The following is an 8,227-nucleotide window of genomic DNA, read 5'->3' as shown; positions in this document are numbered from 1 at the left end:
AGGGGGGATCTGCCTGTCCTAGATACATTTGTGAGAAAAGAATCATGAGATTTTCTTGATAGAACCAAAAAAGCTTTCCGCAGTTTAGGTGGCTATTGTAGTCCTAACCAGATGTCTGTCCAGGCCCATTAAGTCTTGGAATGCATGCATTAAGAAAGAACTGAGATTGTCTTGCCTATGGACATGTGCTGAGTGAATGGAAAGTTTCCAGCTATATGCCCACAAAGAATGTTTAATGAAGACAACTGGCGTCTCTGAATTGGTTTGTTTTCCTGATTGTTCTTAAGACTGTAACTTAACTATAAACACCTTTACCATTATTAGGACACTACCCTCATTTTCATTTTTTTATTGTTAAATTTTTTGAAATGATTTATTCATTTTAAAAAGATTTTTATTAAATATAGCTAATATACAATTTTGTATTCGTTTCAGGTGCACATCAGGTTATTCAACATTTATATACCAAGAAAAGTGATCACCATGATAAGTCTAGCAACCATCTGACACCATACAATGCTATCACACAATCTTATTGACTATATTCATTGTGCTGTATACCCATCCCCATGACTTATTTGTTTTTTACCTGGAAATTTGAACCTCTTATTCTACTTCACCTCCCCCCACTCCATTTTTTTTTATTTTTCAATTACAGTTGACATTCAATATTATTTTACATTAGTTTCAGGTGTATAGCATAGTGGTCAGTCATTTATATAATTTACAAAGTGATCTCCCTGACCAGTCTAGTACCCACCTGGCACTATACGTAGTTATTACCATATTACTGACTATTTTCCCTATGCTTGATTTTACATCCCTGTGATTATTTCGTAATTACCAATTTGTACTTCTTAATCCCTTCATCTTTTTCATGCCACCCCCAAACCTTCTCTCATCTGGCAACCATCAGTTTGTTCCCTGCATCTGTGAGTCTGTTTCAGTTTTTTTTTGTTTATTTTGTTCTATAGATTCCACATATAAATGAGATCACATGGTGCTTGTCTTTTTCTGTCCGATTTATTTCACTTAGCATGATACTTCCAGGTTCATCCATGTTGTCACAAATGTTAAAATTTCATTCTTTTTTGTGGCCAAGTAATATTCCATTGTATATATGTACCATTTCTTCTTTATCCAGTTGTCTATCAGTGGATACTTTGTTTGCTTCCATATCTTGGCTATTGTTAATAGTGCTACAGTGAACATAGGATGCATATGCCTTTTTGAATTAGTGTTTTGTATTTCTTTGGATAAATCCCCAGAATTGGAATTGCTGGGTCATAAGGTGGTTCCATTTTTAATTTTTTGAGGAAACTCCAAACTGTTTTCTATAGTGCCTACACCAGTTTGCAATCCCACCAACAGTGTATGAGGATTCCCTTTTCTCTGCATCCTCACCAGCACTTTTTGTTTGTTGATTTATTGATGATGGCCAGGTGTGAGATATCACCTCACACCTGTCAGAATGGTTGTGGTTTTAATTTGTATTTTTCTGATGATCAGTGATGTTGAGCATCTTTTCATATGTCTATTGGCCATCTGTAAGTCATCTTTGGAGAAATGTCTATTCAGATCCTCTGCTCATTTTTTAATTGGATTGTTAGTTTTTTTGATGTTAAGTTGCGTGAGTTCTTTATATATTTTGGATATTAACCTGTTATTGGATGTATCATTGGCGAATATTTTCTCCCATTCAGTAGGTTGTCTTTCTGTTTGTTGATAGTTTCTTTTGCTGCGCAAAACTTTTTAGTTTGATGTAGTCCCATTTGTTTGTTTGTTTTTTTCTATTGTTTTCCTTGCCTGAGGCCATGTATCAGGAAAAATATTACTAGGAGCAATTTCAGAGAGTTTACTGCCTATGTTTTCTTCTAGGAGTTTTGTAGTTTCAGGTCTTACATTTAAGTCTTTAATTCATTTTAAATTTATTTTTGTATACGAATAAGAAGGTGGTCTAGTTTCATTTTTTTTGCATGTATCTGTTGAGTTTTCTCAACACCATTTGTTGAATAGACTGTCTTTATCCCATTGTATATTCTTGCTTCCTTTGTCATAGAGTAATTGACCATATAGGTATGGGCTTATTTCTGGATTCTCTATTCCATTCCATTGATTGACGTGTCTCTTTTTATGCCAGTACCATCTAATACAATTACTATTGTATGATTACTATTGCCTTACAGTATAGTTTGATATCAGATATTGTGATACCTCTAACTTTGTTCTTTCTCAAGATTGCTGTGGCTGTTTGGGATATTTGTGGCTCCATATAAGTTTTTGGCTAATTTGTTTGAGTTCTGTGAAAAATGCCATTTGTATTTTGATAGTGATTTCATTGAATCTATAGATTGCTTTGGGTAGTATGAACATTTTGATTATGTTAATTCTTCCTATCCATGATCATGGCGTATGCTTCTATATATTTGTATCTTCAATTTCTTTCGTCAATGTCTTATACTTTTTCGAGTACAAGTCTTTTATCTCTTTAGTTAAATTCCTAAGTATTTTATTTTATTTTTTTGTTGATGGTATTGTAAATGGGATTGTTTTTTAACTTATTTTTCTGATAATTTGTTATTGGTTTATAGAAATGTGACTGATTTCTGAATATTAATTTTATATCTTGCTTCTTTACTGAATTCATTTATCAGTTCTAACAGTTTTGGGGGAGTATTGTTAGGAATCTCTATATATAGTGTCATGTCATCTGAAGACAGTGACAGTTTTACTTTTTCCTTTCTAATTTAGATGTTTTTTATTTTTTTTGTTGTCTGGTTGCTGTTACTAGAACTTCCAATACTATGTTGAATAAAAGTGGCGAAAGTGGACATCCTTGTCTTGTTCCTAATCTTAAGGAAAATGCTTTTAGCTTTTCGCCATTGAGTACGATGTTAGCTGTGGGTTTGTCATATATGGCCTTTATTATGTTGAGGTGTATTCCCTCTGTTCCTACTTTGCTGAGTTTTTATCATAAATGGTTGCTGGATTTTATCACATGCTTTTTCTGCATCTATTGATATGATCATAAGGTTTTTATTGTTCAATTTGTTAATGTGGTATATCACATTAATTGATTAGTGGATATTGAACCAATCTTGCATCCCATTAATAAATTATGTTTGATCATGGTGTCTGATCTTTTTACTGTTTTGCTAAATTTGGTTTGCTAATAGTTTGTTGAGGATTTTTGCAGCCATGTTCATCAGGGATATTGGCCTATAGATTTCTTTTTCTGTAATGTCTTTGTCTGGCTTTGGAATTAGGGTAATGCTGGCCTTGTACAATGAGGTTGGGAGCCTTTTTTCCTCTTAAATTTTTTGGAATAGTTTGAGTAGGATAGGTGTTAATTCTTCTTTGAATGTTGAGTGAAATTCATTGTGAAGTCATCTGGTTCAGGACTTTTGTTTGTGGGGAGTTTTTTGACTACTGATTCGATTTTGTTAGTAGTAATTGCTCTATTCAGATTTTCTGTTTCTTCTTGATTCAGTCTTGGAAGATTATATGTTTCTAGGAACTTATCTATTTCTTCCAAATTGTCCAATCTGTTGGCATATAATTGTAGTATTTTCTTATAATCCTTTGTAAATCTGTGATGTCAGTTGTCACTTCTCTTTTATTTCTGATATTTATTTGTGTTCTCTCTCTTTTTTTCATGATGAGTCTGGTTAAAGGTTTATCAGTTTTGTTTATTCTTTCAAAGAACCAGCTATCGGATTCATTGATCTTTTGTATTTTTTTAGACTCTATTTCACTTATTTCCACTCTGATCTTTATTATTTCACTCCAACTACTAACTTTGGGCTTTGTTTGTTATTCTTTTTCTAGTTTCTTTAGGTATATAATTAGATTGTTTATTTAAGATTTTTCTTGTTTCTTGAGATAGACCTGTATTGCTATGAATTTACCTCTTAGGACTGCTTTCACTGTGTCCCGTAGATTTTGGGTCAACATGTTTTCATTTTCATTTGCCTCAAGGTATCTTTTGATTTCTTCCTTGATCTCACTGTTAACCTATTCCTTGTTTAGTAGTATGTAATTTATCCTCCACATGTTTGTGTGTTTTTCAGTTATTTTCTTGTAATTGATTTCTAGTTTCATACCATTGTGTTTGAAGAAGACAGTTGCTATGTTTTCAATTTTCTTAAATTTATTGAGACTTGCTTTGTGACCTAACATGTGGTCTACCTAGGAAAATGTTCCATGTACACTTGAGAGGAGCACATATTCTGCTGCTTTGGATGGAATGCCCTAAAATTATCACATAAATACATCTGATCTAGTGAGTCATTTAAAGCCGCTGTTTTTTTTTTGGTCTAGAAAGTCTATCTTTTGATGTCAATGGGGTGTTAAAGTCCCCTACTATTACTATATTTCTGTTCACCTCTCCCTTTATGTCAGTTAATATTTGCCTTATGTATTTAGGTGCTCCTACATTTAGTGCATAAATGTTTACAAGAGTTATATCCTCTTGTTGGTTTGATCCCTTTATTACTATGTAATATCCCTCTTTGTCTTTTATTATAACCTTTGTTTTAAAGTCTATTTTGTCTGATACAAGCGTTGCTACCCAGCTTTTGTTTTATTTTGTTTTCATTTAATTTCATATCTTTTTCTATCCCTTACTTTTACTCTGTGTCTTTCAGTCTGAAGTGAGTCTCTTTTGACAGCATATGGATGGTTCTTGTTTTTTAATACATTCAGCTACCCTATATCTTTTTATTGAAGCATTTAATCCATTTACATTTAAAGTGATTATGGATAGGTACATAGTTACTGCCATTTTATTATTCATATTCACGTTCTTTTTATGGTCTTTTCCCCTACTTTTTCTCAAAGAAGTCCCTTTAACATTTCTTGTAATACTGGCTTGATGGTGATGAATTACTTTAGCTTTTTCTTTTCTGGAAGCTCTTTATAGCTTCTTCAATTTTAAATTATAGCCTTGCTGGATAGAGTAGTCTTGATTGTAGGTCCTTGCTTTTCATTACTGCATATTTCCTGCCAATCCCTTCTGGCCTGCAAAGTTTCTGTTGAGAAATCAACTGACAGTTTTATGGGGGCTCCCATGTAAGTAACTGACTGCTTTTCTTTTGCTGCTTTAAAGATTATCTCTTTGTCTTTAAACTTTGTAATTTTAATTATGATGTATCTTGGTGTGGGCCTCTTTGAGTTCATCTTGTTTGGCACTCTCTATGCTTCGTGGGCTTTTATATCTATTTCCTTCACTAGGTTAGGGAGATTTTCAGTCATTATTTCTTGAAATAGGTTTTCAATTTCTTGCTCTCCTCTTCTCCTTCTATTACCCCTACGATGTGAATGTTGATACCCTTGATGTTATCCCAGAGGTTTCTTAAACTATAAACTATCCTCATTTTTTTAAAGATTCTTTTTTTCTTTTTGTTGTTCCAATTGGGTGTTTTCTGCTACCTTGTCTTTTAAATCACTGATTTGGTCCTCTGCTTCATTTAATATGCTATTGATTCCTCCTTAGTATTCTTCATTTTGGTTAGTGTATTCTTTATTTCTGACTGGTTCCTTTTATGATTTCTATGCCCTTTTTATCACACTTGCTGTCTCTTTATTGAAGTTCTTACTAAGTTCCTTAAGCATCTTTATAACTATAGTTTTGAACTCTGTATTTGGCAGATTGCTTGCCTTTGTTTAGTTCTTTTCCTGGAGTTTTCTCTTGTTCTTTCATTTGGGACATGTTTTTTTTGTTTCCTCATTTGGGTTGCCTCTCTGTGTTTGTTTCTATGTGTTAGATAGATCTGCTACATCTCCCAATCTTGGCAGGTTGACCTTATGTAGTAGGTGTCCTGTGGGGCTCAGTGATGCAGTCTCCCTGATTACTTGAGCCGGGTACTCCAAGAGCGTCCCTTGTATAGGTTGTGTGTGCTCTCCTGTTGTAGCTAAGCTTTGATTGCTATTGGCATGTCAGTGGAAGGGGTTGACCTTCAGGCTTACTGGCTATAAGAATTGGCTGTGACCACAGCATATGAGCTGCTGTACAGGGGCTGATCCCATGGAGGGGATCACCCCAGTGGGCTCTGGTGCCTGTGGAGACTACCCTTTGGGGCTAATTGGTTGGAGTTCTTTCATAGTTTGAAGCCAACCAATGTGTGTGCTCATTCTAGGGCCTCCTGGAAGGGCTTTCTGTGCAAGCCAAGGTAAGCCACTGCCTATGACTGGTCCATGGATACCTTGTAGGAGCTACAAAGTGATCTTCAGTTTGTTGCTGCCTGTGCTGGGTGTGGAGGTGTGTGGGAGAGGCAATGCTGTGAATTGAGGCCTGTCATCACCATTACCAGGCTTGAAAAAGCTCAGCAAAAGGCTCAAGGAACCTCTAAATTTGCCACCCTCTGCCAGCTGTCCACAAGGCTCAGACACTGAAGGATGCTGTGGTGCTAAAGGTGGTATAGGAGTTGGGGAGGGCAGGGCTTCGGGGAGTCACCATCTTGGGCAAGTGGTGCTTAACAGGTTGATGCAGATTCAGATTTTGTACCAGAGCTGAGCCTGGAGCGTCTCAGAGAAAGTCTCAGAGCCTACTGAGGCCTGCTACTGGCTGGTTCCTACAGAACCCCTAGAGTTGTCAAAAAAAAACCAACAACAAAAAAAAACAAACAAAAAAACCCCTGCAGTGTGTGCCAATAGCGGCTGCCTGCTAGCCACAAAGAAGCCTCTAGCGTTGCACAAGTTGAGTGGGTGGAGTCCTGGGGAGTCACCAGGGTGGAGTAACTGGGGCTCACCAGGCCAGTGAAAATTCAGATTTGGCCGTGTGTGGGGAGGGCTCAACACATGAAAGATGGCATCTGCCAGGGGGCGAAACAGGAGGAGAGCTCAATATAGGGACAATGGTGGCTGTCCCTCCAGCCCTTGCCCTGAAGCCACACAACTCAGTCTCTCTCCTATATGTCTTTGCACCTTCTCAGTTGCTATCCCTCCACCAGAGCTCAGGGTGAGTGCCTAGGAGTGAGAGAGTCTGTGTGCAGACCCTTTAAGAGGACACCTGGGTTTCCAGCTGCCTTCCTTCTGTCTCATGGGATGGACAGAATCCCAGCTGATTTTCACAGCCAGATGTTGTCAGGGCTGTTTTTCCTAGTACTAGTGTTCCAAGCTGGGGAGCGCAGTGTGGAGCTGGGGCCCCTTATTGTTCAGGGGTGAGCTCTTGCAGCCAAGATATTCCTCCTTATTCTCCATTGCCACATGTGAGTGTGGGGTCAACCTGTAAGCATCTCTGCCTTTCCTACCATTCCTGAGGTAGCTTCTTCTTTATATCCCTAGTTATAGGACTTCTGTTCATCTAGTCTTCAAATAATTCTCCAGGTTGATTTTTCTATATTTTAGTTACAATTTTAATGCGGTCATGGGAGGAGGCAAGCACAGTGTTCACTTACTTTGTCATGTTGACTGGAACTCTTCAGACATTTATTTTTTTATTATCTATTATTGTCCTCTTTTACCCATTTGTTAGGGAGAAATCTATAACTCTTTCCTTATGAGTAAATGTGATTGAGACGTTTTCTCCAGTCTCATATCTATAAAACAAAACTTCAAAAAAGTAGACATAAAATTGATGTTGAGCTTAATTAATCATGTCAATTCCCTTCCAGAATCTGACTCCTTCCCTCACAGCTCCGTCTTTCACCCCTTCCCTTCCTCATGCCTCATGCTCAGCCATAGTGAACTGAATTTCCCTAATATGCATGTTGTTTCATAGCTCTTCCTCGCACCTTTTTCTCTGCATAAAATGCCATTCTTCTTCCCTACATTCACATTTTGAGTGCCTTCTCATTTTCAAAGATGCATCCCGTTTCCCATCTCAATAGAGCCTTTCCTGATTTCCCTATAGAAAATTGACTTGGTTCCTACCCTGTACCCCAAATACCCATAAAGTAATTTTTACATGAATATTGAGTAAATAGTGACAATGAAACAGTGAAATGCAAAGAACCAAGATTTTTTTTCACTCTCAAACTAGTGATGCAGAACAAGGAAATCACAGGCAAGAATAATATTTTTCTTTTGTATATGTTAATGTCCTATTTATCTATTGAAAACTCTATTGTACAGAGTTCATGACTTACTAATCTTTGTATATATCCAATATATCCTTCAGTGATAATTTTGATCATTTTCTTGATGATGCCATTTTTATAGGTTAAGTGATCAAATAACGATTTCATTGAAAAATGTTACCTCATTGGCTTGGAACATTAATCACAAC

Source organism: Pteropus medius, unplaced genomic scaffold (assembly GCF_902729225.1).
Source record: "Pteropus medius unplaced genomic scaffold, Ma_sr-lr_union100, whole genome shotgun sequence".
In the NCBI taxonomy this organism is placed as follows: Eukaryota; Metazoa; Chordata; class Mammalia; order Chiroptera; family Pteropodidae; genus Pteropus; species Pteropus medius.
The sequence above is the reverse complement of the archived record's forward strand: the minus strand, read 5'-3'. Positions refer to the sequence as shown.